Here is a 13,466-nt window from a genome sequence, read left to right as displayed (position 1 = left end):
GTGTCTCAGTGGTAGAAACCAGGGAAGAACATGTGCTTGTGCATGTCTGTGTACCTGGCTCAGTCTCGGCATCTGGTCTCCCTCACTCTCCTCACTGGCCTCTACAGGATGAGAATCTCATGGTGCATACTACATGCACTCTGGATCATTCAATAGTTGCTTTGAATCTCAGCTCTGCCCTCACCAGCTGTGCTACCTAAGGCAAGATTCTCAACTTCCATTTTTCTTTATTTTATTCTATAAAATGAGAATGGTGCCTGACAAGCAGTGGAGCAGTGAATAAAGCACTAAACTGGGACACAGAGGATCCAGGTTCAAAACCCCAAGCTCGCCAGCTTGATTGAGCGTGAGGTTGCAGGCTTCAGTGTGGAATCATAGATATGACCCCATGATTGCTGGCTTGAGCCCAAGGTTGCTGGATTGAGCTCCTGATCAAGGCACATATGAGAGCAATCAGTGAACAACGAAGGAGCCCAAATAAAGAATTGATGCTTCTCATCTTTCTCCCTTTCTGTCTTTCCCTATCTGTTGCTCTGTCGGTCTCATGCAAAAAGAAAAAAAAAAATTGCTTCTCTCTCTCCACTATATAAAACTGCCCTCTTGATGTTCCGCTTATCTGTCAGACCTCACCCTTACTGGACTATCGCCCCTGAGAATGGAATTCCAAGAAGCTGACAAGCTGCCCAAGGAGTGGCTCCTGACATACCAGGACTTTTTTTTTTCTTTTGTATTTTTCTGAAGCTGGAAATGGGGAGAGACAGATTCCCGCATGCGCCCGACGGGGATTCACCCAACATGCCCACCAGGGGTGACCCTCTGCCCACCAGGGGGCGATGCTCTGCCCCTCCGGGGCATTGCTCTGCCATGACCAGAGCCACTCTAGCACCTGGGGCAGGGGCCAAGGAGCCATCCCCAGCGCCCGGGCCATCCCTTCTCCACTGGAGTCTTGGCTGCGGGAGGGGAATAGAGAGACAGAGAGGAAGGAGGGGAGGGGGGTGCAGAAGCAAATGGGTGCCTCTCCTTTGTGCCCTGGCCGGGAATTGAACCTGGGTCCCCTGCACGCCAGGATGATGCTCTACCACTGAGCCAACCAGCCAGGGCCCATACCAGGACTTTTGATTCAACACCCACATACTCGAAGCCCCCCAAGGAGGAGCGTTCCAGACATACCAGAACTTTTGCCTCAGTATCCCCTCAGGCTCTCCCAAAAACTATATAACTCACCCCTAGTTTGTAGCTGGTTCTCTTCTCCCCGGAGAAGTGCCCGGCAGGGTTTCTTTCTTCCTTTCAATAAAGCCTGTTACTCTGGTCTTCTGGACTCCCATGGATTCCAACATTTGGTGCTGGAACCCGGGACAGGGTACTAACTGCCTGGACGATCCTTCTTTGCCATCCAAACTTAAACCAGGGAAGCAATGGGCAGCGGCAGCTCATCCCAGGCTTACTCCCTGATTCTATTTGGACGTGTAATTGTAAGGTCGATTGGCCGGTAGTTTAACCCTGTCCTGAACCCCTGCTGAATCAGAAAGGTAAAAATGTTCTCCATTCCCCTTTCCCGGTTGGCCTCCAAATTTCTCTCCAAAACACCCCTTCCTGGATGGACGGTTTTGACTTCGGACCCCATATCTACCGGAGGTCTGCCTCTACTCCTTTATGGACTTCTACGAAAGTCCAGGCGCACCTAGCCTGGCCTCTCTCCTACGTCCTGGGATCTTGGCCTTTGGGTGACGACCTCTTGTCTGAGTCTCTCTTTCTATGGAGATTTTCTCCTCGGAATTGTGACTGAAGGCAGGAACCCCCCTTCTCTCACCAGTGTCCTCTACAGTGGGCTCCTCTCAGTCCAAACCATTCAGCCAGGCTCCCCTTGGAACATGGGAGAGAGATTTGTGACAGACCTCAGGCCTGTCAATCTCAGGCCTCAGAGACTACTCCTCTACTCCTTCAGGACTCACCCTACTCTGTGAGGTTCACAGTTTGGGAGGTTTCTACTCCAAGCAGCTAGTTTCTACAGACTTCCTCAAAAGCCTGGGAACCTTGACAGGTTGCTTTCTAGTACCATCACTATATCCTAAGAGATCTTGGCCATTTCTGCCACCGGATGGGGAAGGCATCAGAGATTCCTTACGTGTGCAGGCCTTTCTTCCCCCTTCTCTCCTGTCTTTAATTTCTGTACCGCTTGTTCTACATGCAGGCCGGTTTTGGCCAAAGAAACCTCACCTAAAACCTCTGCTCCTAACATTTCCTTCTCCGTGGACTGCCAACTCTCTCCTTCTCCTGCCTGACCTCCGAGGGCACCCTTCTCTCAGGACCCTTCTCTAATTCCTCTACAAATGTCTTTTGCTCTAGTCTCTTCCCTCCAAGAGCCCCCTCCCTTCTCCACTGTGTTCTTCATTCCCACCCCCTCCTTAGAAGCTGTGGCTCTGGCTGAGGTGCCTGTCTCTCTTCTTTGTCCCCTCCCCACTGGCTTCGCTGTATTTTACCCATTTTCCTCTCCCCACCAGCTTCTGCTACAGCTGTGCCCTTCTCCCCCTCGTCCTGCAGATTCTGACCCTCCTTTTCCATCCAGCTGCTCACACTGTCCATCCGTCTGCCTTCTCTCTTCCTCCCCTCTGTGGCAACCCCCTGCCATCTCGAAAAACTTAAAAAAGCAGAATTGTATATAAAGCTATGTAAGTAATCCGTCATGTCTCTGTCAGAAAATATCTCTAGTATATAATAATTTGAATTGAAACAAGTAAAGCGCGCTCATTTATTGTAAATTCCTTAATTCATAACTTTTATGTAAAGTCTTTGTTTAATGTGTAACTGTGTATGTTTCTAAGGCCTTAAACCAATAATTACCTGCCTTTTAAACCAGGCTTACTCATCTCCATGGACTCTCCCTGCAATACCCCCAAACTTGCTGTCCGAAAACCTTCAGGGGACAGAAACCTGTATCCTAATCTCACCCCAAATATCAACCTAATCCTACCCCATGAGCCTTTTTAATTCCTAGTACATTACTCATCAATCTAAGAACCAAACAAGCTATACAGGTAAACCCTCTTCTTTTTTATTTTATTTTATTTTATTTATTTATTTATTTATTTATTTATTTATTTATTTATTTATTTATTTTTCTGAAGTTGGAAATGGGGAGGCAGTTAGACAGACTCCTGCATGTGCCCGACCGGGGTCCACCCGGCATGCCCACCAGGTGGTGATGCTCTGCCCATCTGGGACGTCGCTCTGTTGTATCCAGAGTCATTCTAGTGCCTAAGGCAGAGGCCACAGAGCCATCCACAGTGCCCAGGCCAATTTTGCTTCAATGGAGCCTTGGCTGCAGGAGGGGAAGAGAGAGACAGAGAGGAAGGAGAGGGGGAGGGGTGGAGAAGCAGATGGGCGCTTCTCCTGTGTGCCCTGGCCAACAATCGAACCCGGGACTCCTGCATGCCAGGCCGACGCTCTACCACTGAGCCAACTGGCCAGGGCCCCTCTTCTTGTTGCTTTAAAAATCTCTACAAAAATAGGTCTAGGGGCAGGGGGACTGGCCACTTCCCTTTTTTATTCCTACTCTCTCTCTCTCTTTCTCTCTCTCTCTCTCAAGCCCAGCAAATTTGTAAACATGGAATCAGTGGTTTTACACAAACTGGGCATCTTGACTATAGCCTTCAATTAGTCCACTCAGGCCTGACCACTCAGGTGGTGCAGTGGATAAAGCGTCGACCTGGAATGCTGAGGTCGCCGGTTCAAAACCCTGGGCTTGCCTGGTCAAGGCACATATGGGAGTTGATGCTTCCTGCTCCTCCCTCCCTCTTCTCTCTCTCTCTCTCTCTCACTCTCCTTTCTAAAAATTAATAAAATTTTAAAAAAGCAATTAGTCCACTCACTCTTCTATTTATTTCTCTAACTTTAGGACCCTGCCTCTTACATTTGTTCACTAGTTTCTTACAGAACCACATACAGACCTTTGCCAATCAGAAAATTGAAAAAATTACCTAACCCTACACACCAACCCTGAAACCTGCCCTACCAAAACTGAAAAATCTGAAACCTTATATCAGCAAACCTTGTAAATCCTATCTTTCAACTCCTACAGGTCCCTTAAACCTAAACCTCTCCCGTATCCCTGAAGAACGAGGAGAATGAATAGCATTCATCTCTTAACACTTCTCAGTCTTTTTACACTTCACATAATAAGGGGACAAGATCGCTGGGTCTTCTTGGCTGAATAAGAGCCTACAAATGGACATGAAACATTTCTTTTAGCTCAAGCTAACTGCTCTCTCCAGGGCTGCCAGGAAAAAATATCTCTAACTTTACCATGGAAGAACTTTCACTCCCTGCTATACAACCCTCCTTATCTCTGCATTCCTGATCTCCAAATACTTGCCCCTTTCTTTATCAAGTTGCTACAGGCCCGGGTGAGAGAAATCTCTAGAATTACCTACAGTCAAATGCTCTTACACTCCTATTCCCCAATACCCCAAGGAGAACTTCACGAGGGAAATATCAAATAGGTAGGGATGACAGCAAGAAGAAGCCGCCCTCAGCCTGAGAAGTTCCATCCTGAATGTTCTACAAACCCCCTTCCTTTTAAACCATACATATTCAGTCCTTCTAAAAACTTACACCAACAGGTTCCCTGTCTCTACAAATCTCCACATGTCCTCCCATTCGAGAGGAACCAGACCAGCACATCTCATGAGGCTCATCCACGAGACCATGTGTCACCATGTCACTCTGTCCAATGGGCACTCGCAGCAGGCAATTCACAATTATTACCTCACAAAATTTTTTACTTCCTCACTCAGGTTTTCAGAAACATCGCCTGGTTCAGACTTTACAACTTGGAAATTGACAACCTTTTTAACTGGATGGGAGACTTGCCTTGGCAAAGTTTCCTTCTTGAGTTCTCTCCAGAAAAAGCAATAATTTTTCAATTTTTTCTCCTCTTTCTCATCACCTCTCACCATATATTATAAAGTTAATAACTGCCTATCTTTTATATGTAACCACAGAGTTGAGAAATGATAGATATGTGTATTCCAAACTGCCCTCTTGATGTTCCTCTTATCTGTCAGACCTCACCCTTACTGCCCCCGAGACAGAGGATTTCAAAGAAACTGATGAGCCACCCCAAGGAGGGGTTCCGGATTTACCAGGACTTTTGCCTCAGTATCCCCTCAGGCTCTCCCAAACACTATATAACTCGCCCCTAGTCTGTAACCAGAGCTGTTCTCCCCGGGAGAAGTGCCCAGCAGGGTTCCTTTCTTCCTTTCATTAAAGCCTGTTACTCTGGTCTTCCGGACTCCCATGGATTCCAACAGTGTCCACAGTTTCAAAGCTAGTAGGAAAGGAACCCAATATTAATTAGAAACTAATTTGAAGTTACATTGTGCCCACAGGTACCAAAAGGTCAAGGCAAGTAAAATGCATGAATCAAATAGTAAAAGAAAAGTAACCACCCTTTCCTTATGTAATTGACAGATTTACAGGTTACTCAGCAAACTATTCAAAGACTGTCCAAAGGTGCTTCCAGCAGATTCAGTACATCACCCAAGGACTGACTTTCACATGGACAGGTCCACACACCATGATCCTGACAACTCCCACTGCTGCTAAGGTAGAAAAACAGCATGCCCTACTCCAAACACAAACCAGAAGCTGGTTGGTCTATGTACGGTGAATGTATGAAAACCTCACTATGGACTTCTTTTTATCAGACTTTCGGAAAAGGGAAACTAGAGTAAAACAAAAGCCAACTTAATTGTCACTAAAGGTTAAGATTTTTAATATCAAGAGTTTTGACTGGAAAGAAAATTGTACAGTCTATAGAATATTAATTAGTAATATTTGTTTCTTTAGTGAACTGTAATGCTATTAATTCTGTCTGTTAAATATCTGTTACATGTTATTATATCCCTAGACAGTGTAAACGTGAGTGGAAAAATTCTGCTTGACCTTTTGACTAAAATAAAAGAAACAGGAATTGACCACTCCCTACCATAAACCACTGAGAAATTTTCTTAGAACTAGTTCACCGGAGGCAGCTCGACCACAACCGAAACTGCTTACCAAATAGGTATGTGTTCCTGATAAAGATAGGATAAATGTTAACGACTAACTGCCAACTCAGCTTCTGTAAACGGTTGCTTGATTGCCTACCAAAGTATAAAAGCCCTTGCAAAGAGACTGAGAGTGCTCTTGGCTACCTCCTTGCCTTGAGCCTGCTTGCGAGTGTAATAAACTTTTTCTTCTGTTTTACCCACACACTTGGGTCTAGAGTCTTAGTGGTGTGCCCTCGGTCAACATTTGGAGGTTCCACCGAGATCCCGCTTCCTCGCAGACCACGAGAGGCACGCCTGACACTTGGTGAGTGAAACTGGCGGTGGCTGTCAGGCAGGGACGTGAGTCCCTCCTGGCTGCGACCAACAGATGTGTCAGGGGGTCGCAGGCCACGACTCCGGGGGATGCCCTGGAGTGTGAGGACGACCAAGGACGCTTGGAAATCAAACTGCTGTCTCAGACAGAACCTGTAGATTTGTTGCCAGTTTCCAACCGAGCTCGTTGGTCTGAACTGCTAGATTTATTTTTAGTTTCATTTTGCCGTTCACGGCGCAGCCGGCTTAGTCTATTCATCTTTGTGATTGTCCTGGTTATTGTCTTATTTGTGTGTTATTGTCTTTTTGGGTTTGAAATGGGACAGAAAACTTCCACCCCACTGTCCCTGACTTTGTCTCATTGGTCTGAGGTTGATGCCCGAGCCCATAATCTGTCTCTTCTTGTTAAAAAGCGCAAGTGGCAGACTTTCTGTGCCTCCGAGTGGCCCACCTTCGGAGTAGGGAAGGCCGACCACTGGAACCTTTCACAAGGACACCATAAAGGCGGTTAAAGCAGTTGTCTTCAATCCAGGACCTCATGGCCATCCGGATCAACAGCCTTATATTTGGGTTTGGGAGGACCTGGCCGACGACCCTCCTCCTTGGATCCGACTTTTCCTTCCTCCCCCTACACCCTCCCTTCCAATAACCCTCTCCATCACTCCAGGCCCTCCAAGACCTGCTCTAACTCATCCAGACATCTGCTCTATGCTTCCACTCAAACCTCCGGAGCCAACGGCGCCTGCTTCATCCCTGTATCCCCCCCTTTCCTCCTCTGTTATCCCTGAATCTCAAACTGACCTTATTCTTTTTGATTTGGGACTCCCGCCTCCCTATCCCAGGGATGTCCCTGCCAGCACTGCTGGTCCCCAGCTTGGGGCCCCACATCAGGACGAACGGGGACCATCAGTAGAGGGTCCAGCCCAAGGTACCCGGAGCCGGAGAGCACAAACCCCAGATGACGTGGCCGTCACCCTGCCCCTTCGACCTTTCGGACACCCTGTCCCTGACGGCCAAGGGGGGGAACATGCCAGCGCTTCAGTATTGGCCCTTCTCCTCCTCAGATCTATACAATTGGAAAAACAATAATCCGCCTTTTTCAGAGGACCCTGTCAAACTTACTGACCTTCTCGAGTCTCTTATGTTTTCCCATCAGCCCACTTGGGATGACTGCCAGCAGCTTTTAGGTATCCTCTTCACCTCAGAAGAAAGAGACCAAATTCTCCTCGAGGCCAGGAAATTGGTTCCTGGACCTGATGGTCGTCCTACTCAACTCGCAACCTTATAGATGAGGCTTTTCCCCTGAGGCGGCCTAACTGGGACCCTAATACGCCTGAATTTAGGCAGCGACTCTTACTCTATCGCCAGACTCTGATGATGGGTCTCCGAACTGCGGCGAGACGCCCCACTAATTTGGCTAAGGTAAGAGAAGTAATTCAAGGGCCAGAGGAATCCCCATCCAGATTCCTAGAGAGACTAATAGAAGCCTATAGGAGGTACACCCCTTTCGACCCTGAGTCTGAAGAACAGAGAGGGGCACTGGCTATGGCTTTTATAGGACAGTCAGCTACTGATATTCGGAGGAAACTCCAGAGATGGATGGGTTACAGGACATGGCTCTGAGAGATTTAGTCAAGGAGGCTGAGAAAGTGTTCTATAAAAGAGAGACAGCAGAGGAAAAGGAGCAAAGATTAGAAAAAGAACGTGAGGAGCAGGAAAATAAGCGAGATAAATGGAGAAATAAAGAGTTAACGAAGATTTTGGCTACCGTAGTAGGGAAACAAGATAGAAGAGGAAAGCATAGTACCTCGGGCCCAAACCAAAAACCAAAATTAGGACCTAACCAGTGTGCCTACTGTAAAGAAGAAGGACACTGGGTCAGGGATTGCCCTAAGAAGAAGAAAAAGAAGACTGAGGAAATCCTTGCCCTAGGAGATTAGGGGCGTCGGAGTTCGGACCCCCTCCTCGAACTCAGGGTAACATTCAATGTAGAGGGGACACCAATCAATTTTGAGGTGGATACTGGAGCGGTTTATTCCACCCTGCAGAGTCCGCTGGACCCCCTCTCAACCAAAAAATCCCTGGTCCAGGGGGCAAATGGATGCCAGCATAGGTCATGGACAACTGAAAGGACAATGGATCTGGGGAGGGGAAAAGTACAGCACTCCTTTCTGGTCATACCAGAATGCCCTGCCCTGCTGCTGGGGAGGGATTTGCTTACCAAGTTGGGGGCGAGTATTGATTTCAAACCTCAGGGACCAGAAGTGAGATTCAGTAACCCTCTTGTCAGTCAGCCTGTTGTGACCATGCTGACCTTGTCTGCTAAAGATGAGTATAAACTGTATGAGACCCCTGCCTCCAGACCCCATTCAACAGAAGACAGGTGGCTTCAGATGCCGGGGTCCAGCCCCGGCAGGGATCCAGGGGTCCCACAGGAGGAGACGGCGTCGGCGAAAATGGAGTGAGAGAGCCGAATTCTTTTCTTTCTCTTTATTCTCCAGTTAGCATTTACTGCCAGGCATCTCTCTCAAATGTTAGTATAGCTCCCTTTTTATACACGCACACCGAGTTACAATCACATGGTGTTAATTATTGCTTTTGTTTCACTATGTTTTCATGTTTCCAGATAACAGTTAATTTACATCTATGAGTCAAAAATCAGGTAGCAAATCATTCAAAATAACTTGAATAACAACATCAGTTAAAGCTTTTAAAGTATTAGTCTGTTGTAAGTTAAGGGACAGAGAGAGATTTAGCAGACGACTAACAATGGACCACCACTTGCTCAAGTAAATGGCCTTGAGTTTATGCAGTGTCCAACAAGATTCTGAAAGGCTTGCCTTTAAAGAAATTAACATAACATTAAGGATAGCTTTCATGCAGAGTGCACTTGCAAGATAGCCCAGCAGCAACACAAGACATTAACTGTTATTACTTCCTACATTTTATTTAAATACTAGTTAAGTTCTGACTCTATTCTTCTCAGAATATACCACTATTTGCAGATTAAATAAGCAGGAAGAAAGGAATGTTTCTCTACTTATCACATGAAAAGGCTAGGGAGGAAAAAATGTTAAGTGAAGGCCGAAGGGTGCTCTGTGCACGGCCACTGCCTCCTAAGTCACAATTTATTCTTTTTAACATGATTAAGAAGGAATTCTCCTACAAACTTAACCCTTTACGAGGGATATCATAGCCAGCCTCTTATGTCTATGAGCCCAGTTCAAGGGGCTTACAGGCTTTTCTGTGGAACTCACACCCTCTGTCTCATTTCCAAAGAAATCACTACGAATCTACAGGGAAAGCACGGTACTATTATCCCTGTGCCACAAATAATAGCACACACCCAGAAAAGGGGGAATATAAGGCCAGATTAATTTAAAAAGTCAAAGGGGGGAGTATCGTTGTGCCTATCCTTTGTGGTGGCTTTGTCACCCCACAGCCATTGGTCTTCACTGCAGTGACTTTGTCAATCAGCAGTTTTTGGTCTTCTTCTGCTGTGACCTTGTCAGCCAGCAGTTGTGGGTCTTCTTCTGCTGTGACCTTGTCAGCCAGCAGTTGTGGGTCGGCTCCCGACATTCAGAGCTTCCCAGAGGCCTGGGCAGAAACGGCAGGGCCAGGATTGGCAGTACAAAGGCCTCCGGTGGTAGTATACTTAAAACCCTCCACCACCCCCATAAGGGTCAAACAATACTACATGAGTAAAGAGGCCCGGGAAGGCATTAGACCTTACATCCAGAGGCTGCTAGGACAAGGGATCCTGAGGCCTTGTCAATCAGGGTGAAACACCCCCCTGCTACCAGTGAAGAAACCAGGGACAGGGGACTATAGACCAGTCCAGGATTTGAGAGAGGTTAACAGTCGGGTAATGGACATACATCCAACGGTCCCGAACCCTTACAACCTCCTCAGTACCCTCAGTCCTGACAGGAAGTGGTATACTGGACCTGAAAGATGCCTTCTTCTGCTTGCGCCTGCATGAGGACAGCCAACCCCTGTTTGCTTTTCAATGGACTGACCCTGAGAACGGACTCAGCGGACAGCTCACCTGGACGCGGCTACCCCAGGGCTTCAAGAACTCTCCCACCATCTTTGACGAAGCGCTGCACCAGGACTTGAGTGCCTACTGAGCCTCCACCCCTGAGGTAACTCTGTTGCAGTATGTTGATGATCTGTTACTTGCGGCCGCCACCACAGAGCAGTGCGAACAGGGAACTGAAAAACTGCTTGTCGAACTGGCCAAACTCGGATACCGGGCATCCACCAAAAAGGCCCAGATCTGCCAACCCGAAGTCACCTTCCTGTGCTACTCTCTCCGAGATGGTAAGAGAAGGCTAACTGAGGCCAGGAAAAAGACTGTTACTCAAATCCCACCTCCGAAAAATCGGAAGGGCCTCAGGGAGTTCTTGGGCACAGCAGGTTTTTGCAGACTATGGATACCCGGCTTTGCCGCACTAGCCGCCCCTCTGTACCCCTTGTTAAAGGATGGAACTGAGTATACCTGGGGAGATGAACAGCAAAAGGCCTTTGACCAAATCAAGAGGGCACTGTTGTCAGCCCCGGCCTTAGCACTCCCCAACATAGAGAAGCCATTCACTCTCTATGTAGACGAGAAGGAAGGGATAGCTAAAGGAGTATTGACTCAGTCTCTGGGACCCTGGAAACGGCCGGGGGCTTATCTCTCTAAGAGGTTGGACGCAGTTGCAAAAGGGTGGCCGGGATGCCTACGGGTGATCGCCACTGTGGCCCTCCTGGTCAAAGATGCCAACAAACTGACTCTGGGCCAAAAATTGACTGTTGTCGCACCCCATGCCCTGGAAAGCATAATCAGACAACCTCCAGACCGCTGGCTAACCAATGCCCGCATTACTCATTACCAAAGCCTCCTGTTAGATAAAGACAGGATCACCTTTGGCTCTCCAACTGTTTTGAACCCAGACACCCTGCTACCTAGGAAAAAGGGGGAAACTGTCCACCATCAGTGCAGGGATATCCTAGCCAAGGAGGCTGGGATCCGGAAAGACTTACAGGACACACCATTGCCACAATATGACTTAATTTGGTACACTGATGGAAGCAGTTTTCTGTATGAAGGAGAACGCAGAGCTGGGGCTGCAGTGGTAGACAAGGAAAAAGTAATCTGGTCAGAGAGACTTGCCCCAGGAACCTCAGCCCAAAAGGCAGAACTAATAGCTCTAACAAAGGCCTTAGAACTGGCTAGTGGTAAGCGGGCCACCGTCTACACGGACAGCAGGTATGCATTTGCCACTGCACATGTGCATGGGGCAATTTATAAAGAAAGGGGCCTGCTCACATCAGCAGGGAAAGACATTAAGCACAAACAAGAAATCCTAGCCCTCTTAGATGCTGTCATGCTCCCACGGGAGCTGGCCATTGTCCATTGCCCTGGGCACCAGAAAGGGCAAGACCCAGTAGCCAAAGGCAACAGGAAGGCGGATGAGGAGGCTCGAGCGGTAGCCATGAGGACTGCCTCCAACATCCTCACCATAGAAGCAGAGCCATCTCCCACCCTGACCCACTTAAAGGAACCTGAGGATGCTCGGACGTTCCTCCAGATGGCCCACCATCTCACCCACCTTGGGACTGACAAACTGGTACAACTGCTTCAGGATGATAAAACATTGACCACCCCCGAGAAGAGGCAAATGGCAAAGGAAGTAGTCAAAGCTTGTAAGGCCTGCCAGATGGTAAATGCCTACCCAGCCAAAGGAACCAGAGGAACCCGTCTCCGAGGCACCAGACCAGGCCAATATTGGGAAGTAGACTTCACTGAGGTAAAACCTGCCAAGTATGGACTAAGGTATCTCTTAGTTTTTGTAGACACCTTTTCAGGATGGGTAGAAGCATTCCCTACCAAACATGAGACGGCGGCGGTGGTAATTAAGAAGATTATGGAAGAAATCTTTCCTAGATTTGGCCTTCCAAAGGTAATAGGGTCTGATAACGGATCGGCGTTTGTGGCCCAGGTAAGCCAGGGGGTAGCCAAAATATTGGGAATTAATTGGAAACTACATTGTGCTTATAGACCCCAAAGTTCAGGACAGGTAGAGAGAATGAATAGAACAATTAAAGAGACCTTAACTAAATTAGTCATAGAGACTGGCCATAGAGATTGGGTAATGCTCCTACCATATGCTCTTTTCCGGGCTTGGAATACCCCTGTTGACCGAGGACGCACCAACAGAATTCTAGACTCAGGGTAAAACAAAGAAAAGTTTATTACACTCGTGAGCAGGGCCCAAGGCAAGGAAATGGCCAAGAGCCCCGAGCCACTTCAGCAAGCCAGTTTTATACTTAGTTTCAGGGAGAGGAGTTGTAACAGTTCTCAGGGTGACTGATGGGCAAACATCTGCTTAATTTCAGGGAGGGAAGTTGTAACAGTTCTCAGGGTGATTGATGTGACATAACCTATTCCCGGGACAAATGAGTCCTTGAGGTAAGGAAGGTGTTAGACTCCCAGGATGACTAGGAACAGATGGAAGTTGTTAGACTCCCAGGATGGCTAGGAATAGATGAGTCCTTGAGATGGGAAAGTCGTAAAACTCCCAGGATAATTAGTGTAACCCAATCCTGGAGGATAGATAGGGACTTTTCCAGCTGGGGTCTTTCAACTGTATGACTGGTTACTAAGGCACGTGACTAAAATTTAATTTAGGGAAGCCAAGTGCTAAACGCAAAATTCACTTCTGTATGAACCGCTTGCTTGCTACACTATAAAAACCCCTAAATTGTAGGCGCTCGGTATGACTCTGGTGACTGCCACCTGAGCTCACCCCTGTGCAGGTTTTGCTTTTTCTTTGCCATAAAACTTTGTTTAAACTCTCTAAACGTCTCCAGTGTCTATTTTACCTGGCGAGTGCAACAATTGATTGCCTCAGATGCTTGCGGTCTTGCCTTTCCGATAAGCCCCTAATCAAACACCGGATGCCTGCGGCTTCTTCAAGGAGCCTGGGCAAACATCTAGGGGCCAGGTGGGCCAGTTATTGTTTTACAAGCCAAGATGAGTTAAGCAAAGATCAGACGAAAAAGATCAGATGGAATCCACTGTTACACCCCTTCCGCTAAAACTAACCTAACTCCCTT

The 13,466-nt window shown here is 47.7% G+C and overlaps 1 pseudogene; it reads left to right on the top strand.

The window, feature by feature from the left end:
* The window catches only part of LOC136398654 (histone-lysine N-methyltransferase PRDM9-like), a 416,485-nt pseudogene that overhangs the window by 57,109 nt on the left and 345,910 nt on the right, over nt 1-13,466 (top strand).

This window comes from Saccopteryx leptura, chromosome 3 (genome assembly GCF_036850995.1).
Source record: "Saccopteryx leptura isolate mSacLep1 chromosome 3, mSacLep1_pri_phased_curated, whole genome shotgun sequence".
NCBI classification, from domain to species: Eukaryota; Metazoa; Chordata; class Mammalia; order Chiroptera; family Emballonuridae; genus Saccopteryx; species Saccopteryx leptura.
Note: the sequence above shows the minus strand (reverse complement) of the source record. Positions and strands in the feature narration are given on the sequence as shown.